The sequence below is a fragment of the Physeter macrocephalus genome, chromosome 4 (genome assembly GCF_002837175.3).
Source record: "Physeter macrocephalus isolate SW-GA chromosome 4, ASM283717v5, whole genome shotgun sequence".
Classification (NCBI taxonomy): Eukaryota; Metazoa; Chordata; class Mammalia; order Artiodactyla; family Physeteridae; genus Physeter; species Physeter macrocephalus.
The window spans coordinates 83,261,885-83,282,138 of NC_041217.1; positions in this window are offsets into that span (position 1 = coordinate 83,261,885).

A 20,254-nucleotide genomic window follows, 5' to 3' on the forward strand; every position below is an offset into this window, starting at 1 on the left:
AGTCCATCTGATCTTCTGAGAGTCCAGCTTTTCTTCAAAGTATTACTGAGCAAAGGCTTGCTACCTAACCCACACAGAAGCCAAAGTTTGAGAAAAGAAAGAACTTTATTGTGAGGTCGACTGACAAGGAGACGGAAGGCAAGACTCTCGAATCTGTCTCCTGGATCCGGGCCCGGGCTTAAATTTAAGGGGTTAGAGGAATTTCAAGCTTGGATGCTGATTTGCTAGTCTTGAATTACTCCCTAGGAGCTACTCAGGCTGCTGGAAGCCAGATTTTCCTTGTGGAAGGACGTAAAGATCTCCAGTTCTATTCTTTGAGTTCCCTAGATTGAAGGTTCTTGGTTCAGAGATCATCCTGGAGACCTGGGTTCCCTCTTGCATATGCACAGTGCTGTTTCTGTAAAATAAGTCCAGGTTTGATTATTCAACAACCTATTTAAGAAGGCAAAACCAGTTTAAGTTGGTCAATGTTTTATGTGTTTTTTCAAAAGGAAATCTGTCTCTTTCTATAGTTTAATTAGCCTTTATTTTCATTTTCAATCTTCCACTGCCCTGAGTGTGAGAATGAGGCATGTTTTTTTAACCACTCTTCTTCCTTGACTTCTTGAGAAAATCTGACTCCTAAAGTTGGAAGATTCCATGCACAGGCCTTTTATGTTGGCTTCTTCTTCTTTTTTTAAAAAATATTTCTTCCTTCCTTCGTTCCTCCCTCCCTTCCTCCCTTCTGCACCGGGTCTTAGTTGCGGCATGCAGGATCTTTAGTTATGGCATGTGGGATCTTTCTTTTTAGTTGCGGCCTATGGACTCTTAGTTGCAGCGTGTGGACTCAGTTGCATATGCATGCAGGATCTAGTTCCCTGACCAGGGATCAAACATGGGCTCCCTGCATTGGGAGCACGGAGTCTTACCCATTGGACCACCAGGGAAGTCCCTTATGCTGCCTTCTTATTCTTTGGTTTTGTAATAATTTCATTGAACTGTTTCTCTGTCTAACCCAAGAAGATGCTATATTGTCTTTAAAATAAGGTCCCTCATTCTTCTTGGTTCCTTCATTAATAAACTCTGTCACTCATAGGTGAAGCCATTGTTGGAGTTTATGTCAACAAATCAGAGCCAGCTTGAGACTCCATTGAGCCTCTTGAGCCTGAGGTAATGCTACAGGAAGTTAAATTTGGTGTTCACAATCTAATCTCTGAGAGCAATTGAAACAGTCTAAGAGGAGAACTGAATGCAGGGCAGCTCATCTTGTCCTTGCTTGTCTATGACTGGTGCATAATTTAAAACTGGAACCACACTGATGCTCTCTTTTTTTTTTTTTTTTTTTTAGCATTTATCAGAGTTTAATTCCTTTTATCTTTTATCTTTTTTTTTGGGCTGTGTTGGGTCTTCATTGCTGCACGTGGGCTTTCTCTAGTTGTGGCAAGTGGGGGCCACTCCTCGTTGTGGTACGTGGGCTTCTCATTGCAGTGGCTTCTCTTGCTGTGGAGCACAGGCTCTAGGTGCGCAGGCTTCAGTAGCTGTGGTGTGTGGGCTCAGTAGTTGTGGCTCACGGGCTCTAGAGCACAGGCTCAGTAGTTGTGGCACACGGGCTTAGTTGCTCCATGGCATGTGGGATCTTCCCGGACCAGGGTCTGAACTCATGTCCCCTGCACTGGCAGGCAGATTCGTAACGACTGTGCCACCAGGGAAGTCCCCACACTGATGCTCTTCGATGACATGAAACAGCCATGTCAGTGCACGTGGGGAAATGAGGATTCCCAGGCCATGTGTCTTTGGTATAAACTGGCACACCACTCTGGAGAGCAAAGTTGCAGTACTTAGTGAAATTAAATGTTCCACTTGCCCTTCAACACAGTAATTGCTCTCCAGAGAAATTCTCATGTAAAGAAACATTAAAGCATTGTTCTTGGAGAGGAGTTGGAAGCAATCAAGACTCCTCCATTAAGAGATGAGTAAGCCAAGTGCAGCCTAAGAAATATGATACTGCAGCTAAAATGCTACAAACTAAAACTAGATGATTATAATGCAACATAGATGACTCTTTAAAACATAGTGTTGAATGAAGAAAGAAACTGTTACTATCTGTGCAAATTAAAATCATATACATAAACTCACTTCATATTTTACAAGGATTTTTATAATTCCAAGGATATATATCAAATACTTTAGAAAAAGTTTGTAATTGGGGGGAAGGGAGTGAGAGTGAAAATTACGGATTGTATTAAGCATGTTTTTTTATTCTGATGTTTTGATATCTGGGGTCTTGCTGACCCCAGGGCTGTCTAATGCCTAGAGAGAGCAAACAACGTACCAGAGAGTGCAAGGAGTGTACCTTTCATATGCAAATCAACCAATCTGAGCCCAAACTCTAAACCACCTCCTTTTTCAGGTTCTCATAGGGCTCTTACACACAGGGCCACCGTCTACCTGCCCTAATCACCCCAGGGCCAGGTACCAGACTAAAAGAGACAGCCCTCAAACCCGAGTCTGCAGAAATTATTCAAACTAACTAGTCCTAAGCCTGCTCACCCAGCCTTGCCTCGCCTTCCCATGAAAACCACAATAAGGGCTCTTGCCCACCTTGTCCTCTTGCTCCCTTTGCCTGCTGACTTAGTCTAGTTCTTCCTGTATGGCCCTGCATGGCATGCAAGGATCTGTTTTTAGGGATCTGTGAGTACAAAAACTTCTTCCTTCATGATAGTCATTTTTGTGTCTGTGTATCTTACCATGACCAATTAAAATAAACCTAAGGTAAATTTTAAACTAAGGATGAATTTTTAAAAAATAGCAGGGAGGGGTCTTACTTTGACCATTGTGAAGTGGGTCATGTAAAAGAAAATTCTTCCTTTTATTCTCACATTACACTCAATACTTCATTTCTGGCCATCACATTTGTGGGGCTTTCTCCCACACCAAGCATTCTCAGATTCTCTGGCCACCAGCTGGGTGTACTACAATTCAATTCAGTTATGACACTATCTACCTGGAGGTAATGTCAGATCCCACAGATTATGGCTCAGTCCTACAAGACTGCTCCTCCCTGCCCACCTCTCCAACTTCATAGGCCAGTTTTAAGTCCAGGTTATTATCTGTGCTTCTGACTGGCTGTAAATTGGAGGTTTCTACAATCCCCTCCTCAGGTTCAATTAATTTGCTAGAGCAGCTCCCAGAACTCAGGAAAACATTTTACTTATTAGATTACCTGTTTATTATAAAAGAATATAAGTCAAGTACAGCCAGACAGAAGAGATGCATAGGGCAAGGTGTGGGGGAAAGGGCGATGGAAGCTCTTTGGGCATGCCACTCTCCCAGTACCTCCTCATGTTTATCAGCTGGGAAGCTCTCTGAGTCTGGTCCTTTTGGATTTTTATGGAGGTTTCATTACATAGGCATGGTTGATTAAATCATTGGCCTTTAGTGGTTAACACAACATCCTGTCCCTGTACCTTCCCTAGAGGGGGACAGGGTGAAACTACCAACCCTCTAATCACAAGGTTGGTTTCCCTGGCAACCAGCCCCAAACTTAGGGGCTTTCCAAAAGTCACCTTATTAACATAAACTCAGGTGGTAGAAAGGGGCTTATTAACAAAAGACACCTCTATCACTCATCACTTAGGAGATTCCAAAGGTTTTAGGAGCTCTGTGCCAGGAAAGGGGAGAAGACCATATATATATATATATATATATATATATATATATATATATATATATATATATATATATATATATATACACATATACACAGAGAGAGAGAGAAGTATTTCTTATTATAAATCCCAACATCACAGGTCACGAACTAAGAAGTATAATTAACCCAAAAATCTGCACCTAAGAAACAAAAGGGAACACCACAACCAAAGGAACCTCCCAAGAAACAATCCCCTGGCCTGCCCCCACATGCCAATTCTAACTCTATACTCTGAAATGTGCTTGTCCTCATACATTGATGCAGACTGCCCAGAATTCACTGGATAAACCAGTGGTTCCAGTTATGTTCTCAGAACACTAATATTCAGTTAAGCAAATCCAACAAGTTCATTTACTGCAGGTCTTCTCAGAGTCTTTGGTACATTGTTTATCTCCAGGAAGGCCACATAATATGAAGCATTTTTGAAACATGCTTTCTTAGAAGGCTTTATTTTTGTGTAAATCTGGCATTCTGTAAATGATAGTTGGGAACTACTGTGCTGGATGAAGGTAAGCTGGGACATGAAATGAGCAAAAAGATCTTGGCTCACACAGGAGGGACTTCAGGAATTCATCTGGCCACTCAATTTTCATTAAGGGAGGTGTTGTAAATGATACAATTCAAGACACATATGGAGAACTGAAAGCAGGACCTTGGTCTTCTATCGTGTAGGGTAGCGTTCGACACAGTGATATTTCTCTAAATGCTTAAGTAAGCATTGTAAAATTTGTATTAACTACACTCTGTTAACTCTAGCATATGATCCATAGCATTACATTTTATGGTTTATGGACAAAAGTTTCTGATTTTTAAAATACAATATACATAAGCTGGTTAGCTTATATGATTGGAAGTTAGCCTGTTTTTATATAAATTTCCCAAACTCTAAGCTCTATCAGAGTTTAATATTTACCTTTTTGACACTTTTCTGTTGTTATATATCTACTGATATTGATCCCCAAATCATATTTTAAAGGTTAACTCTCTATTTTTCTTCATTTCTATCTGCTTGGGGTAATCCTAAAGGAAAAAAAGGCTTAAATTGAAATACGAGTCCTATCTATAGCAATAACTCTCTGTTATCTTAAATTTGGGGTAAAGAAGAAATTATGAGGAAAATCTTATATAAGTATCATGAGGATTAATGGAGTTAATATATGTAAATTGCTTGGAACATTGCTTAGCATAAATAAACACTATATATATATGTGTTTGTTAAATAACTGAAATAAAAAATTTAAAAAGCAAGTTAGACATTGGTGAAGTGATGACAATTTCTTATCTACTCTCCAATAAATACAAGTTACACAGAGGACTCTGAGAGAATAAGTAGTTTTCTGCTTTTTATAATAAAGAAAGAAGTAAGAGTCTTTTAATGCTGACTATTCTTTTTCAACCAAGGAAAAAACTCCCCCAAATCTCAAAGCTTTAAATAAAACTAGTTTCTTTGAACAAGACTTGTTATTTCTTGGACAGAAAAACCAAATGGTTTTCATTACTCACCAACAGAGTAAACCACATGATTTGAGGGTATAAATGTTGCCTATTAATAGTGAGTTGCCGGCCGGCTCTCTTATTTTGAAGGTGTTGGTTCAGCCAGCTTTACAAACCACATTTTCTTCCAAAGAACCTACATTTTCTTCACTTATCAGAACTGACATTAGGTGTAGAGCTTCTGGAATTTATCAAATCTTGTGAGCTACATTTTAAACTACTCTCTACAGTGAATTCTAGTTGAATATTATATGTTTATGGCATAACTAGTAATTGAGGAGGAAGAAAATTTCAGGGATCATTTTCCGTACAAACATAAACATTTGTGGGATTTGAAGAACTGGACTAGGAATATAAAAATCATAATGTCCATCAGTTTTTTTGCCATCACCTGGGAACATTATTTGTCACTGTAAGACTTTTTCATAAATAGATGTAGGGAGATCTGGAGGTAAGGTTTGATGAATACTTTATTCTGTATCCAAAAAAGGCATTCTTAAACCACCAATTCTTTCTGTGAGAAAAAAGTTCTGCTCTACCAAAGAGAACATATTTCAGAGAGAATAATTTAGGGATTCCGGGGACCTCAGAAACCATCAAAAGAGGCAAAACAGAGCTGTATAGTGGCCACAAACCCCTCCCTGCCTTGGAGAGAAAACAGCAAATGCATTTTATAAAGAAAATTAATTTTAATAGGTCAAGTTTTACTTCAGTGGATCTTGCTTATTTTTTCATGTTTAATGTTTTATGGAGTTAGTCCTGCAAAAATCCCTTTTGATGTGCATAATATTTCCAGAGGCTTTAAGGAGAGCAATGTCTTCTGACCCATGAATCTAGGCCCAGCATTCTATTTCTCATATGTTACTAAATGTGCTTTGTAATTTAAAGGAGTTTATTGAACTTGGAAAATTTGACAGGAGATAAGAAAATAAAGAATTTAGTAGCTCTTCTTGAACATGAATGAAATATGGCCTTAAAATAGGGATTCTCAATCTTTTTGGAGATGTTACACCAAATTGATTTTATATCGCTGTCTCATGCCTTGACACTTAAATCCTTCATAGAAATGCTCTCTGATATTTTTTCAAGTTTATTTTATTTGGATAGCACCCTGATAAAATATTTTTAAAAATTTTTCATTGCAATTGTTGAATATATCCTGAGTAGTTTCCAGAATTAAACCTGTGTATGACTGGACTACTTAAACCAGTGCTTTCTCTACTTACATGCATTGGGGATCTCAGATTTCTTCAAGTCCTAGCACTTTCAATTGTGGGTATTCTGCTGCTTCATTAGCAAAACTATCTCAACTTGAACTTCGAGTGAAGAGCTGTTCTGTCTGAACATTTCAGCTGTACCAGAGGCTTTTCCTTTTTCTTTAAAATCCTGCAGTGCTATTTGGATTTTTAACAGCAACAATAAATTTGTATTATTTTATTGAGCCCTAAAAAGTAAGATTTGTGGTATTTCCTTGATTCTAAGATGCCCTGATCATTTAATGGAAAATTTTGGGGCACTGTACTTCTCAAATATGAGCTATCTCTCAATTTCAAAAAGTAACTTTGTGGGAAATAAAGCACAGCTTCTAAGAAATTACAGTGTATGTACTGACATGGAAAAATGTCTGAGATATATTTTTAAGTGAAAGAAGCAAGTTGCAGAGCAATATGTTAGCTAATATAACAAACAGGCCCCTAATGTACAGAGTAGAATTATATTTCTTGTTCACATAACAATCTGGAGCAGGTGAACAGATTCTTGGGGTGACTCTCCTCCAAGCAGTCATGCAGAGCTGAGTCTGAAGAAATTGCATTGTCTTCAACATGTGGCTGTCTCCATCCCAACCAGCTAGAAGCATGTATGTATAGGAGTTTTCCATGGCCAGGCCTAGAAGAAGTGCACATCACTTCTGCTCATGTTCCGTTGGCTAGACTGAGTCATATGACCACATCTAGCTGCAAGGCAGGCTGGAGAATGTATCCCAGATGTGTTCTCAGGAGGAAGAGAAGAACACGAATTTTACTCTAGCAATCTCTTGCGTGTGTATATACATATATATGTCTTACCTTCATTAAAAATGCAGAAATGTTAGCTGTGTTAGTCAGGGTTTCCTAGAGAAACAGAACCAATAGGAGATCTCTAGCTCTATCTCGACTCCCCTGGGAGTCAAAAATCACTGCTGGTTGAGAACCCCTGACTTAACCCCTATGAATTTCAATTTCCTCATTTGTAGCTCAGGGATAATAATACTTTTCTGGTATTGTAGGTAAGGAAAGCAACATTAGCTTTTATAATAAACAATCCCTAAATCTCAGTGGCTTAGCACAGTAAAAGTTTATTTTTTGCCTGTGTTCTACCAGTGTGAATATTTGTGGTTTGGTAGCTTTCTTTGTGGAAAAATTCAGGGGCTGGGTTCCTTCCATTTTGTGAACCACTTTGTGTGGCCTCCTCTATCTAGGTCTTTGGAATCCTCTCCATTCAGCTGAGAGATGGGAAAAGAGACAAGGTATAGCAAGTGGGGGATTATTTTGGGCCAGGCCTGAACGTAGCACATATTTTTCCAACTTCCACTCCATTTGCCAGGACTTTGTCACTGGGAGACACCTGACAGTATCAGCATAAAGGTTTGGATAATTTGTCTCCTGTATGTCGAGTGTCTCAGGTTTCTCTCAGTGGATGGAACAAAAGAAGTGACATTGACATTGACATTGGAATTTCTCTAGAAGAACGAAGGATTTCATTCCAACAGCCATTTGAAGTTTCCTCCAGGTGTTTCTCTGAGTCTCCAGGGACAACTCACAGGTAGTCAGAAAGAGTGTCCTCGAATTCTTTTGCTTGATCTTCTCATGGGCTTGGGAGCCCATGGTGCACAAGCCCTTGAGGGAGGCTGCTGGCTTCTGCTGCTGCTGGTGACCCTTGTGAGACCAGGTCTTTTGCCTTGAGGGTCGCCACTGTAGCTGCTCCCTGCAGCTTTACAGCCCCTGCCAGACCCCCCTGGTATGTTGTGGTTACAGAAACAGGGGCAATGACCCCTCTCTCCCAGCTTAGCTGTGCTTGGCTACCACAGTCTCAGTTGTGCCCAGAATTTCACCAGAACTTCCGTTAAAGCTGGTCCTTTGGCTTTCTGTCCTAACCCCTCTCTCCATAGGAGATCAGATCTCTAGCACAATTAGCCTGCAGTGTTGGCAGGAGCTGGCCAAGGTAAGGAGACTGTGGCAGGGACAGAAACTGCCCCTTTCCTTCATTTTCTCTGCTACCCTACTACCTCTGGCCCTTCAAAACTCCTCCCACCATCAGCTCATGCAAATAGATGCCACAGGGGTCACCAGCCCACCATTTCTGCAACCTGTGTTGGCTCAGCAAGGACAGCTATGTATTTATTAGATTTATGTGTATATTAGATTTAGCAACATCCTTCCTGAGATTCCCAGAGTGCACTCAAAAAGGATGATGCTGCCATAAAGAGCATCTAAATGAAGTGGAAGACATGACAGGGTAAGAAGGCGGTGTCTACTGTCTACCCAGTGACACAGACTTACTGCTGATTTAGCTCACAGGAACTTTAGGGCTCTTCGAGCTTAATAATACTTTGGTTACAGCATATGAGGCACATGTGATAAATCATATGCTATTCACAATTAAAACTGTGGCTTTCTAAAATAAATCACCACTAGCAGCGATCCTAGGGAAATTAAACCACCCACTTCACTTGCCTGCTCATTCACCCATCCTCTGACGTAGAATGGGTACTTAGCTCAGTCGCCTAATTAGGTTAACACATGTTTTTAATGAACTTGGCTTCTGTTACCTGTGGTAAAGATCATACCTGAGATTTATAAAACTCAAATAGAAAATTTGGGGTTTGGCTTTGTGTTGATTCAAATCTATTTAGCAGACTGTAAATTTAGTCATTTGGTAAGAAGGATGAATGCAATGTTTCTCTCCTGCTCTCACCCAGGCTGGTTTCTTTAGACCCTGGAGTTGGATGTCCCTACATTTTAATTGAGTTGGCTAGTTTCCAGGCCACTGTGATAAATAAGATAACATTTCAGAGTATTACTGTGACTGAGGAGATACTGTTTCTTGATGCCTAAGAGTAGGAGTGATTATTTTTTCTTTTAATAGGGAAAAGAGTTTAACAGGAATGTGTGTATGAATGAGTGAGGGAGAACGTGTGTGTGCATGTGAGTATGTGTATGTGTGAGTCTGTGTCTGCACGTATGTGAAAGTGAGTTGAATGTTTATGTCTATCTGTGTGCCTGTGTGTGTGTGAGTGCTCGTATGTGTGTGCACAGTGGTGTGTGAATGTGTATATACATGTAAAAACATATGCATATTTGTGTGAATGTGCGTATGACCTTGCATGAGAGAAAAAGAGAGAATAAATGCTTAGAAGACTTAAAACAAATCAAAGAGCTGACTGGCCTCAGCTGGATCAGTCAATGCTCCTTTCAGAATCCCCACAATCAAAGGCTTTGTCTTATCTCTCACATGCCTTTGACTGGGCTCATTTTCTTGGAAGGAGAATAGAATCTGCTTGATATCAGAGGGCTCCTAGGTATGTGTTACTCTCAGGGCTCTTTGACAGGAAACAAGTGGCTTCCCCCCCCCACCCCCCCATGGATTAGTCTGGTTTCACATCAATCTTTACACTATACCCTGCATCCTTCATCCCTAGAATAAACAAACAAACAAAGCTGGTTTCCACTACCTATGTGTCTGGTCAGTCCTGACACTGAGAAAGTTTAGAAGAAAAGAAGGAAGTGAAAAAGGGACTAACATTTCCTGAGTATTTATTATTTGACAGGCACCAAGTTAGCCACTTTATAGGTGAAGAAATGGGGCTGGATGAAATTAAGTACCTTAAGTACCTGAGATTAAAATCCAGACTATATCCTTTCCACTAACCACATTGCCTTGCAACACCTTGGGGGAAACTCAGGGATTTTTTAGTTTGTGCCCCAAAATCTTGGCCAACACTTTGGTTAGATCAAATGGAGCTCAAATGATCATAAAGATCTTAAAAAAAAAAAATGGGAAGGAGAGAACTTTAAAAAAGCAAGCTCACAGACTCTTCCTCTGCAAAAATTGTGAAAAACCAGCAAAAACTACAATAACAAAACAACTCACCCATACCAAATAAACAGTGATGTGGTTACAAATTCATGCCACAAACTTCAAAATTAGATGGCCAAAGAAAGAAATGGAAGATTCTGGTACAGTTCAGTGAGTCAGAATTGTTACTGGGGAAAGAATGGGAGTCAACAGAATCCTGAGAGTCGTCTGATCCCCTCTCAGTCTGTACAAAAGTGATCTGAGGGAGTGAAGAGGAAAAGCACGAAGTGTCACAGAAAGAGTGGAGGAGACACACTAGCCTAAGAGAACGAGGAAGAGAGGAGTCAGAACAATCATAACCACACACTCTAGTTATTCCTGAAACAAATAGGAACTTAGCATTCTTGAAGACAAAAAAGAAAATAAATGAGACAAGATGCTTAGGGGATCAGGAAGCCAGTCAGAAGAGCACAGGGACTGAGGCAAAGTTCCTCTCCTGGTGTGGGAACTATTGACACAGAGCTGACCTCACAGACACCTTCCCCTTTCCTCATCTGGCTTCTCACTTGGGAGGGGAGGAGGATAGGCGAGTGAAGTGGGAAAGTGAACGATTTGGGGCTGACATTGAAGCGCAAGCTCTGGGACTCCCCCCACAAGTGACAGCCTACCCTCACTGGGTGGAGCAGAGCCTGGGAACAGATTTTTAATAACAACAACAAAAAAAGGAGTTAAGAGTCGAGATTTTTTAACAGGATAAAAAAAAGTTTTCCCTAAAGGCCAAGCATTCATGTATCACAGACTTAATTTTTGTCCCATTCAGGTGCCATCTGTTCTATTATATACTTAATATTTTCTTTAAATCAACTTACTTTTTTAACCTAAGAAATTTATTTTAAAAGGAAACTTTATGTTGCCTCAGTAAGTTGAAAGCCAATATAACTTGGCAAAATAGAATAAAATAAAATAATGAAAATAAATTAACATGATTAAATTCTAGCTCTACATTGTTGCCTCTTAAAGGTGCTGAACCTTAAGACATACTCTTGGGCTTCCCTGGTGGCGCAGTGGTTGAGAATCCGCCTGCTGATGCAGGGGACACGGGTTCGTGCCCTGGTCCGGGAAGATCCCACATGCCGCGGAGCGGCTGGGCCCGTGAGCCATGGCCGCTGAGCCTGCGCGTCCGGAGCCTGTGCTCCGCAACGGGAGAGGCCACAACAGTGAGAGGCCCGCGTATCACAAAAAAGAAAAAAAAAAAAAAAAAAAAAAGACATACTCTCTCTTTGTTGAAAGGAAGAGTAGATATGTTTGGAAACATGTTGAAAATATACTAGTATTGAATTGAGACTTTCTCCTTGATTTAAATAGAACTGAAAGAGAATAAAAAGGAAATAACTTTCCACTATGTGATTCAGTATTATTTAATTCTACCTCCATGTACCAGTTGGGAAGAGGTGACAGAAAGGAAAAGGCTTGATATAACAATAAATGCAAAGCAAAAAGACTGGGAGATCAAAGCAATTAGAGAAACAATATTTGATAGTACCCATAAACTCTCTCTGTCTCTCTCTCTTTTTTTTTTGCAGAGTACTTGAGGTTAAAATCCACCAACCAAGTGATGAAATTAGGAGTTGAGGGGATGTGGTAAAAAAATCTCATGGTACACGTTTTACCACTTAAAAATGTAACTAAGACTAAATAATCTTGGGATTTTTTTGAAATAGCTAGAGTCAATCAAGACATTCTAAAAGTGAAATACATAATTGAGAAACTTTAATTCTTAAACTTTACCTCTTTTTTTTCTTAACTACAGGGGGATTTTTTTTCAGTTATCTACTGTTGCATAACAATCTCAAAACTTAGTAGCTTAAAACACAACAATCATGTGTTTGATCACAATTTGGCAATTTGGGCAGAGCTCAGAGTAGGGACAGTTTATCTCTACTACACCTGGTGTCAACTGGGGCTGGAGGAGTCACTTCCAAGATGGCTCCCTCATTTGGCTGGCAAAGTTGATGTTGGCTGTTGGCTGGGAGTTCACCTGTGGCTGTTGGCCAGGGGCCTCAGTCTTCCTTCTTGCTGGCCTTGCTGTGTAGCTGCTTGGGCTTCCTTGCAGCATGGTGGCTGGATTCCAAGAAGAAGGAAGTAGAAGCTGCTAGTTCTCTTAAAGTCTAGGCTCAGAATTAGAACAGCATCACTTCCAAAGTATTCGATTGGTCAAAGCAGTCACAGGCCAAGCTCAGATTCATGGCCATGGAGAAGTGGTGGGAGGAGTGACAAAGAAATTGTGACCATTTGCCACTGTATCTTTCACTACATATTTCTTGTGATAGGGGATTTCCATTTTCACTTCAATTTCTTTTTCACGTTAACTTAAAAAATATTAAATTTGATACTTTTACAAAATGAACATATAGACTATATATATTACACCATTTTTGAAAAATTATTTACATCTATCTATCTACCCTTCTATCTGAATACACGCACAAAAAGATGTAGAGAATAATGTTTAACAATATTAATGATACTTATATCTAAATAATAGTATTTAGGATGATTAAAATTTTTTTTCTTTTGTGTACAGTCTGATTTTGTTTAAATTTCTTATATGTATTATATTTTGTTTTCTTTTTGTTTTTTAAAGACTATTTTTGAGAGCAGTTTTAGGTAGGTTCCCAGCAAAGTTGAGAGGAAGGTACAGAGATTTTTATAAAACCATAAAGTCGTTATCTTAATAAAACCTAGAAGGAAGCAAGTTGTTAGAAAATAAATTTGCCCCTAGTCACATAGGCAACACTCACAATGTCAATGAGTTGGAGGTGTCCTTGTGGACCACTGAGTGCCACTTTATTGTGCAGAAAAAAAAATGAGGTTCAGAAAGTGACTTGCTCAGGCTCGCATGTCTAACATTCAGCAGGTATGTGGTAGGCTAACTGAGTGACCGTTATTGAGTTTGTGTCACATCCTTTTCCAAAATGTGAAGGAGTGAATTGACCTGGGTTTTATCTAATATGAATCTATGTATTTGGATGTAACACATGGAGCAATAAACATGTTGTGTTTGAGATAAGAACAGGGGAAGAATTCAGTTACCAGCTTGATTTCTGGGCACCTTTGCAAAAACTTAGAAAGGATTTCTATTTAAGTTCCTTTTCTGGAGGTCCCCCTAATGCATGACCCATTCAGAGAGGTGGTCTACCTGTGGCCTGAAAATCTCTGTGACACACAAAAGGACATTCCCAGGGTGAAGAACTTAAAGGTCCCTTTGAAAATGGAAGACACTGAGGTGGGAGGTCTGGCCAGACACTGCTGTCGGTCCAGACAAAGGGAAAGCACATTTCAGGGACATCGCTGAAGGAGAGCAGAGTGTATCCATCTGGCTCCATGTTGCAAATTGCTGCTGCTCTTCTTCTGTCATTGAATGAATCGCTCCTTGGGTTTTGCTGATAATTTCTGCAAATTAATGGAAAACAGAATGTCTGGGGCTCCTGCTGAGGCTGGTTGTAGGACCATGATGAACTCCCACCCTCTCGGGCCTCTTACTTGCTGGGGCTCCCAAGGAGGCTCTTCCTTGCCCAACAGGATTTGGCCTCCCAGGCCTGGTCCAGCCTGCCCTTGCCTTTGCGGTGCCACGCCTGTCCCCACATGTGCGGTCTTGGTCAGCTCTGCTCTTTACTGAGGGGCACAATGCCGAGTTCATTTACACTAAATCTCCCCTGACATTCTGCTGAAGTTACTATTTCCCAGCATCCAGCAGCTCTCTGGTGACCTTAATGGGAAGGGAGTCAATCTTCAGCAAATCTCTTTTTGAGGAGAGAGGAACAGGACCATGAAACTGGCAACAAATAAAGACCCAGCAAATGAGTGCAGCGAGGATGGAAACCGGCTGTTTTGTCCAATTGCATCAAGAAATAAAAACGTCCGTGAATCCATCTTGTCCGATATGGTTGCCGTTCCTTTTAGAGGACATTTCCCTGGAAAGGCTAATTCTCCTGCTTTCATTCTTGCTTCTTTCTGCCACCACAAGAGGGATTGAGAGGTCTGGTTCTGTAATCTTTCCATCTCTCCCCGCTTCCTCCAATGAATGGCAGAGATTACTTCACTTGCTTCTTTCTGCCACCACAAGAGGGATTGAGAGGTCTGGTTCTGTAATCTTTCCATCTCTCCCCGCTTCCTCCAATGAATGGCAGAGATTACTTCAGGAGCTGATATGCTGTCTTTGGAAAAGTCCCGCCTCATTCAGAACATGTCTGAGAAGGCTGACAGGAGACATGATTAGCAGGGGTATTGTATAGTTCAGGAAACAACCCATCCTTTCAACAACTAACATTCCAGACACTTTAATTGAGCACACTTTATGTACCAGGTATTGTATTCGGTGCAGGGCCACAGCTCTGAAGAGGGCAGGGAGGTGTGGAGGGCTTACGGCATTGGGGGAATTATAAGTAGCTCTGAATAGCTAGAAGAAGGCTGCATAGGATTTTTTAAATTGTTTTCCAAGATGAAAAAGGCAAAAACATTTTTCCTCATGGAGTTCCCATTTTAATGAAAAAGACAGAGAAGGAAACAACCAACATGCTATGTTCTTTAATAAAAGTATGTGTGCGACGCTTTGGGAGCTGAGAAGAAAGAAGGACTGAATTAAATCAGCTGTGGCGGGGAGCTGGCGGTTGCAGGGAGGGCAGGGAGGTTGGCAGAGGCCAGAGAGGGTTTCAGAGCACAGAGGAAAACTGAACTGAGTGTAGATGGGTGAGTAGATTTTTCTCAAGAAAACAATGGCTAAGAGGGAACTCTAGACAGTGGAAGCAGGACGTGCAAATACTGAAATGTATGAGGAAACATGGCTGTGGGGAAATCACAGATATAATGCAATGGTTCTGAACAGCCAGTATGTAGATTGTGGATCCCAAAAGATCTCGTGTGTCATGAGGCAGTAAAAGCCTTGGCTCTGGGGTCAGCACTGAGTTCACACCTGACCCAACAGTGGGGTAGCTGAATGATCTTGGGCAAGTCTCTGGGACTTAGTTTCATCCTTTAGAAAATGGTGACAATAATGTCCACCTCACAGGTGTTGTAAGAAGTAAATGGATGCTCTAAAGTACGGGCACATGCTAACCCCAAAGTGTGGCTTCCCCTCCCCCACTTCCCTTCCCTGGTTGTGCGGGGCACAAGTGGCCCCTGAGGAAGGGCTAGGCTGGGGGCAGGCTTCCCCCCAGGGTCAGGCTGGGTCCAGGGCTGGGGCTGCAGGGAAGAGTCCAGGGGAGCAGAAAGGCAATTGGACTGACCTTCCACCTGGGGCTTTGGGGGCTATGGATAGATCAACGCCCACGGCCAATCCCAGCAACGATATCTCAGAGTTCCCCATGCTTATTTACTCTGGTGATATTCAGGGAACCCAGAGGGGAAGCTGCCAGCTCTTTAAGGCAATGCCACATTTTGAGGGGCACAGACTCTTCTGGAAGTCCCCCGAGACACAGGCACGCTCAGACCAAAGCCTGCAGACAATTTCAGGGCGTTTGCAGACCCCCCGGAGGGACATCCTGGCCCCCAGGTAGCCTCTGATGATTTCACAAGCAGGGGAAGAACCGTCCCCCGGGGAGGCAAGCGGGGTCGCAAATGCCCTTCCAGTCTCGCATTTCCCTGGACTCGGTCACCCGAGAGACGCAGCCAGAGAGCACCCGTTTCCCTGGCTTCTCATGCTGCCACCTCTTCGCCTCTTTATTCGGTTTTCTGAGTGGCAGCGGTACACATTAGGTCATTGCAAGTGACTTCACTTGTGCGCAGCAAGTGATGGCAGGAAGCCGCTGAGCCGCCGCAGCCCCACGCGGGTGTCCGCGGGCCATCGATCCATAGCAGCTCCAGGACCTGACCTCGCTTCATGGGGTCAGGCGCTGCGCTGGAAGGAGTTTTAATTAGAACACCGAAGTGCGTTTGTCTTCTAAAGCACATCAGGGATAAAATATTAAAAGCGCAAATACTCTTTTCCAAGAGAATGAGTTTTTCTGCCAGTGTATTTTATTGAAACAATAATCCTGACGAAATGAAAGGAACACCCAAGTTCCTGCCAGGGGAAGCCGATGAAAGGAAAGGTAACTTTGTCATTCCTGCTATCCTTTATTCATTCCGAGTATGCGCCAGCCATATTCTACATCTATTGGATTATTTAACCCTCCTGATGACCCTACCAGGACCCGTCTTACAAGTGGAGTAGTCTGAGGCTCAGAGAGATTTGTCCAAGGTCACACAGCCAGGAAATGGCAGAGGTGGAATTTAAACCAGGGCCACCTAATTATAAAGCATATCATCTTTTTCTTTATAACCATTTAAAACTGTCATCCTTTTCCCTCAAGGTAACAAATATGCATAGTCTAAAAGATCAGAAATGTCAACCAGGCTCATAACAAAAAAATCTATATTCTGCTGGGTGCCTCACCCCCATTCCCATTCCAGGTGACATCCACTGTATTGGTCAGGGTTCTCCAGAAAGACAGGACAAAGAGGGTGTGTCTATAGAGAGAAAGAGATTCATTTTTAGGAATTGGCTCATGCCATTATGGAGGCTGGCAATTCCAAAATCTGCAGGGTAGGTGGCTGTGCTGGAAAGCCAGAGAAGAAGAGATGATGCAGTTCAAGTTTGAAGGCTGTCTGCTGGCAGAATTTCTTGTTTGGGGGAAGTCAGTCTCTGTTCTAGGAAGACCTTCAACTGATTGGATGAAGCCTACCCACATCATGGAAGGTAACCTGCTTTACTCAAAGTCCACTGATTTAAATGTTAATCTCATCCAAAAACACCCTCATAGAAATAATCTTTGACTAAATATCTGAGTCAAAGATATCTGATAGTTAATTTTATGTTGATACATAAAATTAACTATCACAACCACTTTCAACTCTATTAGGTGTTTAATCTGATACTTAACTTCCATATTTCTTAAAAACATGCTTTTATTGCTATTTCTTTTTTCTTCTGCTTTAAATATTGCCTATTGACTTTTTACCAAAACACCTGTAGGTTTAGCTCTCTCGTGCTCCTCCCCAGAGGTTCTGTCCTTGCATCATCCTCGCAACACCGTCAAACCACCCTTCAAATCAAGAGTCAGAGTTTACATTCTTATGATTATTAGTCACAGATGAATCATATGGGTACTCCATTACATTTCCTCTCTCATTCATCTTTTTGCTCATTTCTGGAGTTAAAAATCACCTTCTGTTTAGTTTGCTTAGTTTACTACTTAGTACCCATCACTGATTAATCCCCGCACTGTCAGAACTGAGAATTCTCTCAGTAAACGACCTATGTTGAACATCCTATCCATTCCTCCCTCCCGTTCTTTTCTCCCTTCCTTCCTTCCATGTGCTGCTCATCTCTGGATTGGTTTTTCTCTACTTCTGCATGGCTGTGGACCTGAAAATTCCCAGCACCACATCCTGGGAATTCCCTCCTTTCTGTGTGTTCAGTCCCTACTTCCTGGAAGATGGGAATATTTTCTTCTTTCTTGATTTTTCTCTATTTTGGTGGAGCTCATTTTCTAGTAGTTTCCTGAGAAAAGGTACATGGAAGTACATTTTTTTCAGAACTTGCATGTCTGAAAATGTCTTTCTTCTGCCCTCATACTTTACTGATAACTTGAATAGGCACAGAATTCTATATTGAAAATAATTGTTGCTCAGAATGTTTTATTTATTTATTTATTGGCCGCACTGCGCTGGGTGTAGGATCTTAGTTCCCAGACCAGGGATCAAACCTGCGCCCCCTGCAATGGAAGCCTGGAGTCTTAACCACTGGACAGCCAGGGAAGTCCCTTGTTTAGAATTTTAAAATCTGTGTTCCATTGTCTTCTAGCTACCAGTGTTGCTATTGAGAAGTCATTGCTGTTCTGATTCCTGATCAGCTTTGGAAATTTGTATGTGATCCCTTTTCCAATTTCCCCTTTCTAGAAGATTAGGATCTTTTCTTTACCCTTGGTGCCCTGAAACTCCATGATTATGAACTTTGGTGTGGGCTTTGTTTTTCATTTATTACACACTTGTGGGGCCCTTTCAGACTGGAGGCCTATGTTCCTCTGTCCTGTGAAATTTTCATGTATTGCTCCTTTGGTAATTTCTTCCCCTTTATCTTCTTTGCTTTCTCTTTCTGGAATGTCTGTTATTCAAATGTTGATCCTCTTTGATGGATTCTCTCATTTTCTTATCTTCCCTTTTCCATTTATTTATTCTTTTGATTCTAACTTCCTGGAAAATGTCCTCAATTTTGTCTTTCAATATTCCTATTGAGTTTAAATTTTTTTAAATCATATTTTTGACTTCCAAGGGCTCTTTATTATTTTCTGAATATTTATTTTTTTACAGTCTCTTATTCTCAAATTCAGGGATGCAATTATTTTACTCTGAGTGTAATATTTATAGATTTTAGAATTTCTTCTGTTCCCTTTACTGTCTCTTCTTCCAAGTTTCTTTTATCTGCTGGTTTGTTTTGATCTCTTTTTACATTATAGGTATTCCCCAAATGTCAGGTAATCCTTGATTGTCCATTTTTAAGACACTAAGGCATTGTCAGTGTTTTAAGGCACTACAATACAAAACTCTGTGTACATACTAGGGGCTTGTTGTCCAGGGGGCTTTGCTGCTCAGTGCTGGTCAGATGGGGCCGGGCTGCTTTGTTGGAGGTCTTCCAAAGTCAGTACTGGTAGGCATTTCCTCTTGAGCTGGTTAGTTTCCCTGGAGAGGAAGTCTTATCTGAGGAATATAAGCCTGCTTCTGGCATTCTGGAGCAGAGTAGGGGAAGAGGGCTGGGGCTTACAGTATGCTGGCTTTCACACAATCCCCATTTTCATTAGAGAGGCTAACAGCCATCATCAGTTGGACCCAGTATCCCCAAGTTTGGAGTCTGACTGGTTCACCTTTCCAGAGGGTAAATCCCCAGCCTTCTGCTGGAGTGGGTAGGGAGTAATTGTCTTCTTGAGCAAGGCAAGGCAAGGGAAAGGATGGATGGGTCTAGTTGCTTCTTTCAGTCTTTTAATCACTTGTCCTTTTTCCAGCCCCACTGGAACTGGGGAGGCTCCAATTCTTGAGGCTTCTAGGGATCTGCAATACAGATAGGCTTGCTTCATCTTAACTTCCTCTCTGTCTCTCTGCTGGCTCTGTTCCTGGTTACCTCTGGTCTACCTGCTCTTCAGCTTTGGAAATTTTATAGACATTTTAATATCTGCTGAGTTTTGTCCCCTATAATCTTAGTTTCTGTAGTTTTTTTTTTTAATACTATCATCTTAGTGGACTTTTGGTGGGAAACAGAGATGAAGGTATGGGTTCTAGTTGCTATGTTTAACCAGAAGTTCCCCACAGCAGCCACTCTTCACTCCTGGGTTTAGAAGAGGCTGATGGGGAAAATGTCTCCTGGTTGTAGAACTTGAGCCCATCTTATCCCCACGCTAAACAGCACTGCCCTGTTTCACAGTACATGTGAGATTTGCTGTATTAACTAATCTTTTAGCAATGCTCTTTGTGGCTCGCTTTCTGGAGAGGTTCAAGAAGTCAGATTTTAAGCACCAGGTAGAGCATCCTTAATGGAACGGGAGTCATTTGGCCCTGTTGGCTGTAAAGTGAATCCCTTTCCCCATTATTCTGTTGCCAGCTGGCTTGGCTCACCAAACATGTGGTTAAACAGCTAAAGTGGCTGGTCCACTGTAAATGGCCAGCAGTCGGCCCTCTAGGACTTCTTGGCAGGACTCAGAACTAGCATGTTTCTTTGGTCTAAGGGGAAATCCAGGTTTTAGCTTGGCTGAGTGCAGCTTTATCCCTGAGAGTGTAAAATCATCTTGGATACCTGTCTAAATACTGCTCTGTTTCTCTGCTTGTTGTCTGACAAACTTCCCATTTTTTAAGGTCCAGATGAAATGTCAACTCTTCTATAGCACACTTCCTCTAGCCCTCATCCCCATGTCTGCAGGATTTTTTTTTTTTTTCCTTCGGTACGCGGGCCTCTCACTGTTGTGGCCTCTCCCGTTGCGGAGCACAGGC